Source organism: Notolabrus celidotus, chromosome 10 (assembly GCF_009762535.1).
Source record: "Notolabrus celidotus isolate fNotCel1 chromosome 10, fNotCel1.pri, whole genome shotgun sequence".
NCBI classification, from domain to species: Eukaryota; Metazoa; Chordata; class Actinopteri; order Labriformes; family Labridae; genus Notolabrus; species Notolabrus celidotus.
The window spans coordinates 19,541,737-19,557,462 of NC_048281.1; the positions used below are offsets into that span (position 1 = coordinate 19,541,737).

The window sequence follows — 15,726 nt, forward strand, 5'->3', positions numbered from 1 at the left end:
ATGAAAAATTGGGGGAAAGTTTCAGATTGGTGCCAAGTTGAGGACACCAAATAATGCATGGGCCATTTTGCACAAGCAATCAATCATGCAAAGAGCAACACATTTATAAAACAAATGTGCCGTTAGAATCTGTGCGCAGCCACAGATGGTACATGTCATTGATCAGTGGATTTGGTACCAGAACAAAGCTATTTATAATTGCATCACTGATTAATAGCCTGCATTTTCTATTATCCTCTTTCTTTTTAATGTTCACACAGTGCTGTTTGCAATTTAAACAATAATGAAGTTGATGTTTAAAGCCTTCAATGGTTAAGAGCTCATGATGAGTGAAAGAGGCTGATATGGAGCACGATGGCCAAATATTTTAGTAATTAAGGAAGGTCAAAGCATAATCTTTGATGAAGCAGCAAAGTTATGGGTTGCCATGAGGATAACTGACTAGAATCCCATGAGCTCTATTACAACACCAGACAAGAGTATGCCAGAGATAATAGAGTGTATACATCAGTAAGACATGCGTGGTAAAAGCTGTTTTAGAGTGATCTCTGTTGTGTCCATGTACAAGGGTCAGTTCATTGCTACTTTAGTGCTGACAGCTTTATGGATGTGGGTTTACAAGCAGATTACAATTTAGGGGCTAATATTGGTTAATGCATGTTACAAACTCTTTCCCTGGGTGTTTGTACACCCTCCCATTGTCTTGCAGGTTCATGTGTATCAATGATGCGGACTGCCAATATTTGCCCTCTCTCTTCAATAACCACTGGCATTTCAACTCAAAGGGCCCCATCTAACACCTTGCACAAAGTGTCTTGGCATGCAGCATAGGTGTCTTTGTTGTTTTCCACCCAACACAGTCATCATTTTGATGCCCAGCACCCATGTTGTGAAAACTGCAAATAAACTTGAGCCCATGTTGGTAGTGGTGTTGGTCTTAAACTCTGAATGGTCTGAATGGTTTGGCCCCTCCCTGTATTACTGACCTCCTGAGCCCTTACAAAACCTCCAGGCCTCTGAGGTTTTCTGACACAGGTCTCCTGGCAGTTCCCCGGTCAAAATATAAGCTGAAGGGCGACTGCGCTTTAGTGTAAAGGCCCTGCGTCTTTGGAACAGCCTCCCCTCCTCAATCATGGCCGCCCCCTCTGTCGACTCTTTTAAGACTCTCCTCAAAAATCACTTTTATATTTTAGCATTTGGGTCATCTAGCCCTGAATAGGTTCTCATTTCTAATGCTGTGCTTTCCTGGTCGTTTGTTTGTCTCTTTTTAAATGATTGCTTGTTTGGTCTCACATTGTGTTTTTTATGTATTGTACAGCAATTTGGCCAGCTTCTGCTGTGTTTTTAGATGTGCTTTATTAATAAATTTGACTTGACTTAAACTGAGGTGTGGTCAAATGCAAAGTTGGTGCAGCAAAACTCCCTCTAAAAAACTAGGAATGTTAAGCTTGATAACCATCCTGCAGTCTACCATCTAACAAGCCAAATTTGACTGAGAGAGATTTTGTGAGATTTTCAGTTTTGAGAGGCGGGACTCTGGATGCTGGTGGAAATAATCTGTTACTGGGAAGTGTCCCGTGTGGACCATCATTGAACAACACAAATTATCACAAATTATATAAAACATAACAGATACCAGTCTAGATTTGTCATGGTATGCACTGTTAGAAGGATTTTTTTTTTTCCCTCTTTAGATGAAAATAGTGTATTATTTATCTGCTCTGTCTATATGAATATTGCATTAGGGTCTGTGTACTGCATGAAAGTGAATCCTAATAGCATGTTATAGTCTTTGCCTCATGTATTGTAAACATTTACTCACTTAACTTAATCATTCTGTCCTTGTATGTATACTTGATGTGAGGTGCTTTACATTAGCACACTGCTGCATTTTAGTAGCTTTCAACACATCAGTTGCTTTTTCTTCTCCAGAAATCCACCCTCCTTCTTGACACATTAAACTGTCTGCTGCTTTTAAAACAGATCAGAGCCCTTTATATGATTTAACGTAATTGAAGCCACCGTGGCTCCTCTTGGTCTTATTGTATTCCTCCTACAAATAATGTATTCCTCCTGCTCCAGCTGCTTCTCTACAAACCACACTGCAGCACCTGCAGCAGGAGTGCACTTACACCTTAAGGTCACCAATTTTGCAATGATTAGATGATCACACCTGCATGTTGAGTGTGGATTTATATTATAGCAATTGCAGATTCAGGAAATTATAGGTCAGAGGTCTGGGTAGAGTAGAAAACAGGATTCATAGAGAGGCTTCAATAAAAGTCAATACAAAGCACTTCAAATCAGAGACGATTTCTTCCTCATCTAACAACAGGAGGGCTGCTGAGCAGTAATCAGTGCTGCCGCTTTTGGAAATTTTAATCAGTAATTTTCTCCCACCTTATAATCTGCTTTCCTCCATTCTGTGAGTTTACATTTTCAACAAGTTACTTTTATGTTTTGCTGTGGTACAACATGTCCAGTCCCCCTGAATACAGGGGAGTGATACACAGTATGCCCTGGATTAACTCTTTCAAAGTTTTTATTCTCACCATGCAGTTTATCATGGAAATAATCCTCAAGTATAATTAACTCCTCTGGCATAATGTTTTATTGTTTCTGCTTGAAATGTAGTCTGATTTGTATTGACAAGTGTATCTCAAGCCCTGCTTGAAACTCCTGAAAATTTACCAAGATTCAAGTCCTGACATTTTTTAAATGACTTTCCACTTTTATACATTTACTTAAACTTGGAAAATGTGCATATTTCTCAAGCTACCACAACTCAAACAGATTAACTGTTTAGGAGGACATTTTTCATACAAGTTAGCATCAAAACTTCCGCTCCTCATGAACAGTGGTATCTATATACTCATGCACTTGCAGTAAATGCCACTACAGGGTAGTAGCCATCATGGGAGTCTTGAAATGTCATCTTGTTTTGTTGTTGGGTGCAAGAATAGAAGTAATAATGTCTCAAATACGAAAGTGCACACTACATATAGCACATATTCACTGTTCTTCATTGTCCAAGAAGAGCAATATGATGATCTTTCTTTCCCAAATCCCATCTTCATCCTCCTCATCCTCACCGTCTAAGAAGAGTGGGATGACAGGCTATTCTTCAATCTCATCTTCATCATTCTGAATGAAGACCTCACCATCCTCAATTCCATCTTTGTCTTCCTTGTCCTGATCATCAAGGAACTTCAGGGAAAAAATCTTCCCTTCCTTGATGTCCTCACTATCATCCTCATCTCCAGAGAATAGTGGGATAATGATCTCACCTACCTCAACCTCATCCTTATCTCCAGAGAAGGGGTTTATGATGTCACCTACCTTGATCTCATCCATGTCATCCCCATCCTCATCATCAGACAAGAGTGTAGCACTGATTTCACCAACCTCAATCTCATCCTTGTTGTCCTCATCCTCATCTCCAGAGAAGACTGGGATGATGATCTCTCCTGCCTTATCTCTTCTTCTTCATCATCAGGGAAGAGTGGAAAGAAAATATCACTTCTCCTCTTCATCAGATGAGATGAAGGCATGGAGGCTGCTGCCATTGTTGTCGTTGGCTCTGATCAGCTGCAGGAGACCCTCAGCATGGCCAGTGAGGATGTCTGGAGTCTGATAGGAGCCACCTGAGTGGAAAACCAGAAAAGTGGTAAAATATATTGTTTACTGCTCAAAAATAAAAAAATATGAACAACACCTTTGGAGGAGACAGAAGGCTGGCTACCAGACCAGATTTTTTCACCAAGCTTGAATAGATTTGGATTTAGATTACGCACACAGATGTGTCGTTACAGTAAGATGCAGCAAGTAGAACATGGCAACTAACTTTTAAAAGTTGAATTGTTTCATCTTATTTCTTTAAGATCTTTAAAGGTGTATAAATAACAAAAATAAGGTCATACTGTTACTTATACCTAAAGGATCTGTTGCTTATATACAGCAATGACAGGACATTTTCAGTGCTGCAGTGAAGTGGGTTTACACACAACCTTTACCAACCATCTTTTATGCAGCATTTGTTTGATGTTTGACATTCGTACAATAACAGTGTTGATTTTTTATTTATTATCCTGTTTTATTACACCAGTTTGATGATGATTATTTGGCATTAAAGTGATCACGGTATCTAATTTGGTCACAGTTGTATAGTATTTTAACAATTTGGCTTGCTCTGTCACACTGAGAGTTGCCCTTTTGTTTTCTGATAATCTAAGTTGATTGTTTTGCAAATCACTGTGTAATCACAAACTGTGTTTGACACTTAATCCAAATGCCACGTTAAAAAGGCCTCGCAAAACAGTGAAGTTTTAATATAATGCTGACACAAGATGCTGAAATGTGACACTATTGTGATTGGTGCTCTCTCAGGATGCTGTGTTGAGAACAGAAAGTGAACCCAGATGATGACAAAGGCTGTTTTTTTCTACTTGCATTCCTCTCACAGATTCATATAAGACTTATCTAAATAAATATGCATTACGATAAGTCTTTTAAGATTTGTGACATAGATTTAAACAATGTTGGAATTGCTGAGTTTTAACATTTCACTCATACATTTGCGTGTGTATATGCATCTGAATGTCTGCAGTTATTCAAATACTACTGAAACAATTAGCCTAACATTTTTGTTTGTCATGGGAGCCTCATGTTGTTGCAAGGTTTCATAATAAATATATATATATATATATATATATATATACATTTTGCCGATCAATGTTTATGCAATTATCAACTACTGCCTCTAAGTTTTCAACAACTACTTCAATTTGCCATGGTGAGACAAATGTATTCATTCAATTATACATAAAGCAGTGGCTACTAAAAACACTGACTAATGGCAGCCAGCTGCAGACATGCCTTTGTGGATTACCCCAACACTTACTGTGGGTTGACACAGGGCAACTTTTTGTTCAACATGACTGAGCAATGTGCTCGCCAGCAAGAATGAACTTACACTGTATGACTCTGTTAATTTTATAAATCTCAAAAGGCATTTCAGGCAACGTGCAAGGCCTACTTACTCTGTCGTAGGCTCAAAAAGCGAAGGTCTGTATGCCTATGAAATGGTGCATCAGCACATTGAAACAAAGTATATAAGAGAGAGGAGAGAGAGAGATATAGAGGGTTCTATTCTCCACCTGGATGCCCCAAGACTCACCTAGCAGACATCTGTATTCCATTGTGTGCACTTTTATAGTTTCAAAATGTTTCACACCATTCGACTGCTTTTGTTTCAAACTTACTCTGTAGTACAACTCTTCAGCTTTGGAGCATGCACAGCTCCACTGCCCTGTCATTTGTCTTCACAGAAACATTTTCTTTTTAGTCTTGGTGAATTTGTCTACATATTATCTTAAAAAAACACAAAGTGATGCAGTAAGCACGAGAATGTGTCATGGCTAATCCTGTATTCATTGAGTTTCAGGCAGAGATGTGCCATCCAAAGTTTAAAGACTGAAACTTTTTCTTCTCATCCTTCTCTTCAACATTAGGCTGCGAGACACAACCTTACATAGGTCACTTTCAAACTTTCTTAAAGTTCCCCTTACTCATCATTTATTTCAGTGAATAAAGCTAAACCTGCCTACTTGGCTCTTGTTCTTGATGATACTGTATAATACAATATACATGAATATTCTCTCCACACAATTTCAGGCTTTGTACCAGGAAATGACAACACACTCTCTTGAGGTTGTTTGAGAGAATCTCCAAAATATGCCTACAAAAGCTTCAACCATGTTTTAGCCTAAGCAGAATAAAACATTAAGTGGCACAACGTGTGTGTCTTCTTTTATTTGTAATAATGTCATGGGGCACTGCAATAAATATTTGGTGAGAGTTCAACAAAACAAGTCTGCAGATGGAGCCATAGGATGGTTTCAGTGTGGTAACACTGTAAATATTACATACTGCCTTGAATGTAAATAACAACTAACATCACAATCTAAGTCATACATCCAAAATTGATCACTGCAACATTTTCTTAAGCCTGGAAGTTGAATTTCTCCTTTAAAATGTTCAAGTACAATAAGTCAGTGAGTTCCAGATATGAGTCAGTGCAGTGAGTTTCATATCCTAAAAAGATTCAGGGATCAGTTATGGCTTTGAACTTGCCATAGGGCAACAAGTATTATGCAAGGGAGAGGATAGCAGGCCACACTGTAAAGTTATACTGCACTGTGTCACTCTTTTTAAATATTTCAACAGGAATATGATTTTCAACCTTTAACAAAACTTTAACAAATGTGTTTTTAAATCGTGAACTTTACACCTCTTGTGCCATAGCTTATACAATACTGAACAAGGCGTTATAGTGCATATATTCTTCCAATGTACAAATACAAGTTTTGAGTACTGCAGTGATAGTCTCAGTGTGGTGCATATATTTTAAAATCATCCTGCACCAGATCAGTTTATATAAAAAGGAAAGGAAAAAAATGAACCACAATCTATTCACATTCCACTTTACTTCTTCAGTTGAGTGTAAATAATGCAGAGATGCTTTTCACTGAAAAAGATACATTTGAATAACAACTGAATTTAACCAGTGCAGTTCACACATTTCAGTTTAGAAAAAGGACACACTGTCCCTGCAGTACCTCTATGACCGGAACATGCCCCAAAGCTGTTAGTTATGGTAGCTTAGCTTAGGCTAAAATTACTCACTGAGGTGTTGCAAAAATGGATTGTAACCCCACAGGTCCCTGAATCACCATGATCTATTTTCTTTTCTGTTCAATACCCCTTGGTTTGCAAATTCATTGGCTGCAGGCTCTTGATTTTAAGTTCAACCTTGGTCTTTAGTCAGTCAACATATTTGAAACTTACATATTATCAAAGCTGAGATTGTGTTTGTATGTAGAAATGTCTGAATTATTAACAGACTAAAGCATCAGCCAATCATTTGGTGACATTGTAGATACTAAAAGTAGCCACTGTTACACTGCTACATGACTCATTGTGTCAGGGTTTTATCTCACCCTGTATGGATTCTATTTCCCATTACCACCTGCTAACCATACATTATCCCGTACTTGTTACCTGGCTCTCTTACTGATCTTCAAGCTGTGTAAGATGCTTGATTCTGATTGGTCAAACTGTACGCCACTGTAAGGTGAGATAAGACCCTTATGGCCCTTTTCCACCGGCCCGTCTTAGCCCTACTCTACTCGACTTGACCAGACTCTACTCGGTTTGTGTTGAGTTTCCAAGGGGGGCAGTACCTCGTATCAGATACCAGTTTTTTGTACCTGCTCTGCTCTGGTTCCAGTAAAGCTGAGTCAATACTAAAAGGTGATGTCGATGGACTGCCGGCCACTGATTGGTCAGAGAATGTCGTCACCGAAGAGTGAACGCCCAACACAGGAATCAAACCTGTGTGTTTGTGTCGCGTTCAAAATGACGTGAACGCAGTTTCGTACAGCGACCCTGCCCACTGTGAGTTGGTACTTGGGCTGGTGGAAAAGTTACCAAAACTGAGTAGAGTCGAGTCGAATGGAGCTGAGTCGAGTCGAGTAGGGCTGGAACTGTGTAGTGGAAAAGGGCCATTAGTTTCTTTTGGCATCATATTGGTAAAAAATGTGGCTAAAACGTTGGTTTCTGCTAGCATGCTAATCCAGTAGGCTAAACAACGTTGATACTTTCATATTGGATCCTGTCCAGCAATATTAGCAAAGGAAGCGGAGCAGGTGAGTGCAACTTTAGGTTACCTTTCTCTACATAGAAAGTTAAACTATGAGCAGTGGTAATGACAGCAGCAGTATTAAATGTTGTGAAATCTACTTTTTTTAAAAGCAACTAAAGCAATATTGAACAGTCAAATGGAGATAATTGACAATATCTCAAAGGTCAAGATTTGATTATCTTCATTTTTCCCCCTTAAATATCACTGGAGGGACTCCGTATATAGGAGAGTCAATGGAGACAGGAAACACAGAAAGAGAGACGGAGGAACATGCAGCAAAGAGCTGAAAACCAGGGGTGTAAGGTCGGACATATACTAACTTACCAAACTGTTGGCTGGGCATGTCCTAAAAAATTAACACAATGTAGGCACAAGAAGCAGTATGCACATGAATAGTATAGAGGCAGCCTAGACGCAGAGGGATGTGACAGGGTCAACAAAGCAGCAGGGAAAACTATGGCAGACAGTTTTGCAAGCCCACCACCACTATCCACATCTGTAGGATGTTTCACATGCACAGCATAAAAAATAGCTGGTGCTGTGTCCATGCAGAGAGGTAAATGTTGGAGAAACAAAGTGAGGACATTATGAACAGTGTGTTGTATCCACAAATCTTCAGTCAACTGAGCTAGCTGTGAAGTTTTGTGAGTCAGGCTCTGAGAATTAGAATTAACATAACAGTAACTTACTCCAGTGTTGCCATATCTGTTTTTATATCCCACACATGTGGTATATGCATATGGCCTGAGCTCTGGGGTGGTTTCTAGGTTTCTTTTGGTAACACACGTAGTGTGTAAGCAAGTAATCCTCATGCAGCGGTAATGATGCAGCCAGCATTAAAAGGTTGAAACGCAACTAAATCTCAGGCCTGAGCCAGAGCTGCGTCAAGGACTGAGCTTCTGTGTGCAAACAATCTACTCCAAGGTAGGTCCTGATAACATTGTTCCTTGTGGGGATAAAGTGTTTTTTGAGCTGGCTTTGTTGTAGCATATTCTCAAACAAAATGACAGAGTCTGTTCTGAAGGTCTGAGGCTCTGCTTTACTTGATACAATACACAGCTTTTAAACACTTTATGATGTAGGTCATACAATCTCTGCTACGTGATGGTCTCCATAAACACCTAGTCAATATTTGGCACATCTTGGTCCATTTTAGGCAATGTCCTGGTCCATTGACAACGTTGATTAATATTTGTTAAGAGCATCCTGTGGCTCCCTTCCCAGCTTCACACACACACACACTCAGGTTCCCCGTAATGACCAACAAGATATTTATCTTTTCGCAACACATGTTATGTTCCATTTTGGAGTGACCCAGCACTGCTTAAGAACTACTGGGAAGTTCTAACATTTCTAACTTGCATAACCCCATGCAGTGACACAATGGTAACCGCTGCATAATGTCTGAGGGTCTCTTGTGGCTTTATATGGATCTGATCCCAACAATATGTTGATTCTCCCAATAGCTTCAAGTGGACAGTTGAGGAACTGGTAATCTACATTGGCTTTATTTTTCAGCCCTGAGGATACCGCTTTTAAACTTGAAGCAAGTATAAGAATATGTTTGAGTTAATCCATGGATTGTAGGGTTTATCAGATGTAAAGGACAGCAGTTTTTAAACGGATGACAAAGGATTAAAGAAGTTATTACAACAACAATCATTTAATTATCTGTCTGAAATCATGCTATCAATGCTACAAAGTAATCAACCTGGCGTGAGCTGGCCTGTCATTCAGTGATCAGTGCAGCATCTATTAGAAAGTACTGCATTGCACACTTCCACAGTCTTTGTTATTGCATCCACACTGGGCTGACACAGTGACCTCATACAGGAAGAATAAACTAAAAGGCTGCAATCATTTTAATTCTGTGCTAATGTACTTTTGAACACAGCCTTTGAATGTTAAGGAAATGATAGAAAGAGGCGAGTAGAGCTCTACTTGACAGCGATGGAGGATTAATTATGTAATTATCTTCAAGCGCACTGAAATCTCCAGGCATAATTACAAAGACCCTTTTTTTTTTTCCCTCTGCCACTTTTTCCAAGTCATTTGAAGCGTCCTTGTTTTGCAAAAGATCGGATGACATATGGCTGGAGTTGAACATCATTCCATTTTTGGAAAAACACCAAGTGAGGCTGTACGGAGCACTAATAGAATTGAGATGGGACTGCAAATCAAGGCCAAACTTAGTGTCAGACCAACACAATGCTGAGTCACAATTAATTATGAAAGATAACACACAATGGGTTTTATTCTGGCCCGAGTACAACAAGTTAATTCAAAGTATCTGTTGTGCACTACTTTTCCTGTTTTCAATTAGTTTCTGCAATGATCCAGCGTTGAAACACCAGATTTGACTTTGTTAACAGGTCAACCTCAGTCTCAGACTTCTTTTGGTAATCCAGCAGGGGTTGGGGGTGAAGAAACAAAACATACAACTTGTGTGAGCTCAGTATTTGCAGGAAAGCCAGCTACCTACTCATTAATTCCCATTCTCTTTCATCCCACAAGCTCTGGGCCTTGTTTCTCTTGTCAGTCTCTGCCCTCTGGCAGTCCATACCTGCTGTGCTGATGCTGATGTTTCTTTGGAGTGAGAGGCTGCACTCATCTCTCTCTGAGATCTCAGAGGGTCGAGAGTGTGTTGAGAAAACGGGGAGAAAGAAAGAAAATAGAAACCCAGTTGGAGGAAAATGCATATTTTGTTTACTAACTAATTGAAGCAGATATATGGAAGAAAATCACGTTTATCAAAGAGTTCACAGTCAAATTAATGCACTGACTTATTTGAAACAAGTGCTTTTCACAGCTACTCTTGCATTTGTATGTAGATGTAGTTAGATTAAAATCTTATGTAGTTCCTTTTCAATGTAAGATAAACAGTGTAAAAATGAATTTCTAATTGAAAACTGTCAATGAACCTTATTCAGTAATAAACACATTTGCATTTATATCAACATTTAAATGTGAGCTGCATATTATTAACCACTCTCTGTTTACCAGCACTACCCATCCGGTTACAATGAAAACTACACTGTAAACATGTAAATAAATGTAAACACATGTAAATAAGAAGCTGTAATATGGATTTTGTATTAAGATGCCTCATGTTGTTTTTCCTTGAAAGAGAAATTGTTTTGACCTCAGTGTTGGTTTTAATATTGTGAAATGGTATTCCATTGGCTCCAGGATTTCCACAGTTCCACTCCAAAAAAAATACAATTAACAAATAAGTGCCATTTGTAGGTGCCAAACGGTGCTACAGTTTACTCCTTTGTCCAAATTGAGACGTCCCAGATGTCCTAAATATGGTTTGCTCTGGTTTCCCAAAGTGTGGAATCATGGCCTTTCTACAACCTCGCTTTTATCCAATGGGGTGGCTGTGGATAAGTGGTAGTCAATTGTCTGTAAATAAGAAGGTTGGGGTTCAATCCCTGGCCCTGCTGTCCACATGCCAAAGTATCCTTGGGCAAGACACTTAACCCCAAAACTGCCATCAGTGTGTGAATGGATGAATTTGACATGTAATGAATGAAGGTGCTTTGAGTGGTCAGAAGACTAGAGAAAGCACAGTCCAATTACCATTTACCAATGGCTCTGTAGAAAGCAAGAGATGGGTATCACCATTGCCTATGTCAGATGTCAAACAATAAGCACACACAGGGTGTGAAAGGGCTCACAAACCCAGCAACATCCCTGTGGACTAGGTGTCGTTCAACTGGCACAAAACAAAGGCATGAGCTACCAGGATGCACTTTAGGTGAAATATGATGTAAACTACCTCAAAGAAAAGGAAATGCAGCAAACAAACAACAAAGTATTTAATCTTGAGTGAAGCTGCTGGAGGTTTAGCAACATTTGCCAGAGTTTTCTTTTCTCTGTCACAGAGGAGAATATGACTTAGTGACACACTCATACATGCAAGACTCACAAGAAATGCCTCTATGTGTAAAAGAAAGGCGCACTGCACAACCTGTATAATATGTACCACCAAATCAAGCTGTGGTGAAGCATTGTTTTTGAGCTAATGGTTTAAATACAACAGGGTTTTTTTTAGGTTTAGATTGGCATTATATTGTAATCAATATCATCTTTCAGCGTCACAATAACATGTCCCAAATTGTTCCACACAAATGTAATCTCCGTTACGCATTTGGCTTATTGGCACCTTGGTCACCCCAGCCATTTATGTATCTATGTCAGCTCTATCTTTGACTTTCCCAACTATATTCAAAAGGTTAACTTTCAAGGACTTACATACTTTTTCTTTGTCTTCTCTCTCGTGTATGGCAATGGCAAGCCACCAATTACCTGACTGTAGATATGGCAGGTCAAAGACTGGTGCAGCAATGACCTCGCTTTATGGAAAAGAGTGTGATCTTTGTCCCTGACCAGCTCTGGGAGACACTATAGCTTTATCACAAAGTATTCAGTGGATTCATCTTCCAATGCTCTCCTTCACAGTTGTCATCTGCCCTTCACTAATTAGGCAAGTGACGAACATTCTCATTCTGTGTGCTGTTTCGCTCGTTTCTGCCACGGCAAGGTCGTGTCATTCACATACTGCCTGTGAAAACCTTTGTGATACTAAGGATACATTTAGCATTACTGTAGAAGAACTTTTTTCTTCTATTAGATGTCTGATTGACAGATAGATTATCAAAAAATAATGAGATATGAGTAATATAGTTCTGTGACAGTTTGTGAAGATAGAGATGGCGTTCACCATGTTCTTGACATGTCAAAAACCCAATTTTCACCTAAGATACAACCCCACTGCACCCCTCCTCTGATCATATCTCCCCGTCTACTTCTTCAACTATTGGTAGGGTTTAAAAAATACCACAGGGCCAGGAAGACTTCGTTTCCTAATCAGAAAAATAACAATCTTGCCAATATTTGAGCCAGTGCGTAAAAAAACTCCCAATGTGTACTCTAACATTGACATTACAAGTATATTTTGGTGTAACCAAAGATATGACCGAAGTGAAGGTGAGATCAAAAAGTGACTGATGGTATGCAATGGCATTTTTCAATGCTAGTGCCAGTAGTTCAGCAGCATGTGCTGTTTTGGTATGCCACCAGGGTGCCAGCAGCATGTGCCAGTCACTGGATTTATGTGCTGGTCCCCTCATTTCTATTCCACTAGTTTGTCTTTAAACAGTATAATCCATGTGCTAACTGCTGCTTAAAAGTAGGAGACCACTATCAGAAATGTGTACACTTCTTGTCTTTATTGAAGACTGAAAAAACACAATCCTGTTTTCCATCATAGAAACATTTGACATGTGAAGTACTCTAAAAGGCTTACCTGTTATTATCAACATAGCATTAGCCATTGTTGACTGGGATATTTGTGATTGTATCAATGTTGGGCCTTAACGTAATTATATTATGTGGGATTATTACCCGGCTTTCTTACTGATCTTGCGGTTGTGTAAGAAGCTTGATTCTGATTGGTCAAAACCCCTTGACAACGGTTATTCACATTCACTAACATGAGCAACTCCAGAGGCAAACTGCCTCAAAAGTTAGGGGAAAAAATTGTAGTGTTGAAGCAGTACAGCTTTTGATTTCATAGGCTGTTTCATGTGATTCTCAAAAACACACTCTAGATGAAAGGGGACTCAGATTTACCCCACTGCTTGTTTTAAGAGATGACAAATAGTGGTGTGCAGTAATTTACCAACTGGAGGTAGAACACTTTGAGATCCATGGAGAATTATTTTGCAGTGAAAATGTACCCTGACAGACATCCATGGTCAGCATGATCTGGTTCCTTATAGAGTGAAAATCTATTATACACACATACAAACTGAACATATGCATAAATCAACGTCACTAATTAGCATACATGTGCAAAAGCATGTGTGGAAGATGAAAGACAAATGGATCATGGCACTAAGCCTCTGGGAACAGAGCAATAATTATAGCGAGGAGATTTAATAATGGGCTTGCCAACATTCACAAAACAAGTTTGTCCATTTAATGAAGACTTGAGCAAAGATTAGGAATCTGTCTTTGGAAAGTTGTTAATTTCACACTCAAATGCATTGTCACTCGGCAATATCCAAATTTGAGGTGAGATTTAAAGTTATTTGTCATGCGCTGCCAGACTGAAACACAATCACTTGGACAAACAGCGTGAGATACCGCGTTAAATCCCCTCACTTTTGAACAAACGTGATCCTGTAAATGAGGATTAGGGAGGCACAATCACATTGTTCTCCATCTAGATGTAAGCCACACTTGTTCTGTGCAAGAGCTGACACAGCTAAAGGCTGCTATGAGGTTTCAATATTTGAAAAATGAAAAATAAAAGTGTTACGTATGGTCTTCTTGTTTATGCCTGTTTTTACGGAGAGGTAGTATAGAAATGTTCATTTTGTTTCATTTTGCTGCTTTTGTTAAAGGTGACATATTATGCTCTTTTTCATCAAAATATATTGGTCTAAGAGGTCCCCAAAACATAGCTTTAAAGTTTATTGCTCAAAAAAACACTTTGAAATCAGATTTTGGTATGCCTGTAAACCCTCTTTTTCAGCCATGCTCAGAACAGGCTGTTTTCTGTGTCTGTGCCTTTAAATGAGAATGAGCTCTCTGACCCCCTCAGGAAGTGGATGTGGCCTCGGCTGTCCAGCACGTTGATCTAATATTTACATGTTGGCTGAATATACACGGCTGCTCACAGACCCACGTTACTTCAACCCTCTGAATTTGATCCAGAATCTGATCCTGACGGAGAGGCGCCTGCAGCAGGACCTTTCTGAACGATTGGTCCCAGATTTTGTGTTTCTTGTTGTTTTATTTGTCGACGTGTGTCTTGGTACACAGCTACGAACATGTAGCTATATGGCTATGCTAACTAGCGCTAGCACTTTTCCATGAAAAATAAAATTCATCCACTAGATCTTCAGGTAGAGAACCATTAAAAAGTTGATTTTGCATAATATGTCACCTTTAAGTTAGTTGTGCTGTTTGAAAAGCTTTATTGATCTACGTCTGTATTATACAGTTCACAATGCCAAGAACAACACGTTTGATTGTCAAATTAGCAGATGCTAAGTGTTAAGACAAATAGCTACCAGATGGTGTTATTTATTAAAAAACCTGACCTTCTAGACTGTTTATCTCCTTTTAATGGAGGTGAAAGCCTGAGATCAAAGCAGTAGCAGTAGGTGTCTGATGATGAAAGTGAGGCTGTTATACACATGCTATTTGATGTACCATTTTAAAATGGCAGCATTGCTGTGAATTCAATCCATGTCAGTATCCACTCAGGATGTTGTGATATTGCTCATAATGGCGTCCATTTGAGAGTTCTGCTCCTGCTGTTATTTAAAATTCAGGAGCTCTGGAGGAACCAAATGAAATGTCAGAGGACTCACATTCAGACTGAAACCATTTCATTGATAAGGAGAGCCCTTCCCGTGGAATTACCCAATAAATTAAAACGCTTTTGAATAATCCTCCACAGAGCTGTCCCCCCGAGGTTCTTTATGATCCTTTAAAAGTCATCACTCTCCCCACAACCTCCAGTTCACTCTGTCTTCTGACTCACAGAGATCCATCAGTCAGACACGAAAAGACACATTTGTCAGCTGATAATGAAAGCTTCTGAAAGATTGTCAGATGAATTGACAGACTTGCTCTAGAATATAGCTTTTCCATGTTTTTTGTCATCATTCTGTGTTCATATTTTTTTTAAGTGGTGAGAGGAAAGAATGCAGTAATACTTGACAAATAAAACACAGTGTACAGAATCTCTGCAGATAAATAGAGAACAATCTTTTCTTATCCAGACAAAGAATCAGGCTGATAACAATGTGAGAAATGACTGCCCTGAAATGTACAGGGATGTCTGTGGATGTATTCTCTGCTTTTGTGGTAGTGTGTTTCGCTTCACTTGCTCTGCAGTGAGCTGCCTCTGCATTCAGCATGAATATAACAGAATAAATGAAACAACGCACCATGAACACCCAGCACCACACACAAAATATACACCCCAAAAATTCCAGGTGTAT

The 15,726-nt window shown here is 39.2% G+C and overlaps 1 long non-coding RNA gene across 1 annotated transcript in view; it reads right to left on the bottom strand.

The window, feature by feature from the left end:
- Positions 1 to 2,354: 2,354 nt before the first annotated feature.
- LOC117820775 overlaps positions 2,355 to 15,726 on the bottom strand; it is a 202,914-nt gene continuing 189,542 nt past the window's right edge. Inside the window, exon 2 of the long non-coding RNA XR_004632835.1 lies at positions 2,355 to 3,644. This is a non-coding gene — a long non-coding RNA (uncharacterized LOC117820775). The remainder of the gene's footprint in view (positions 3,645 to 15,726) is intronic.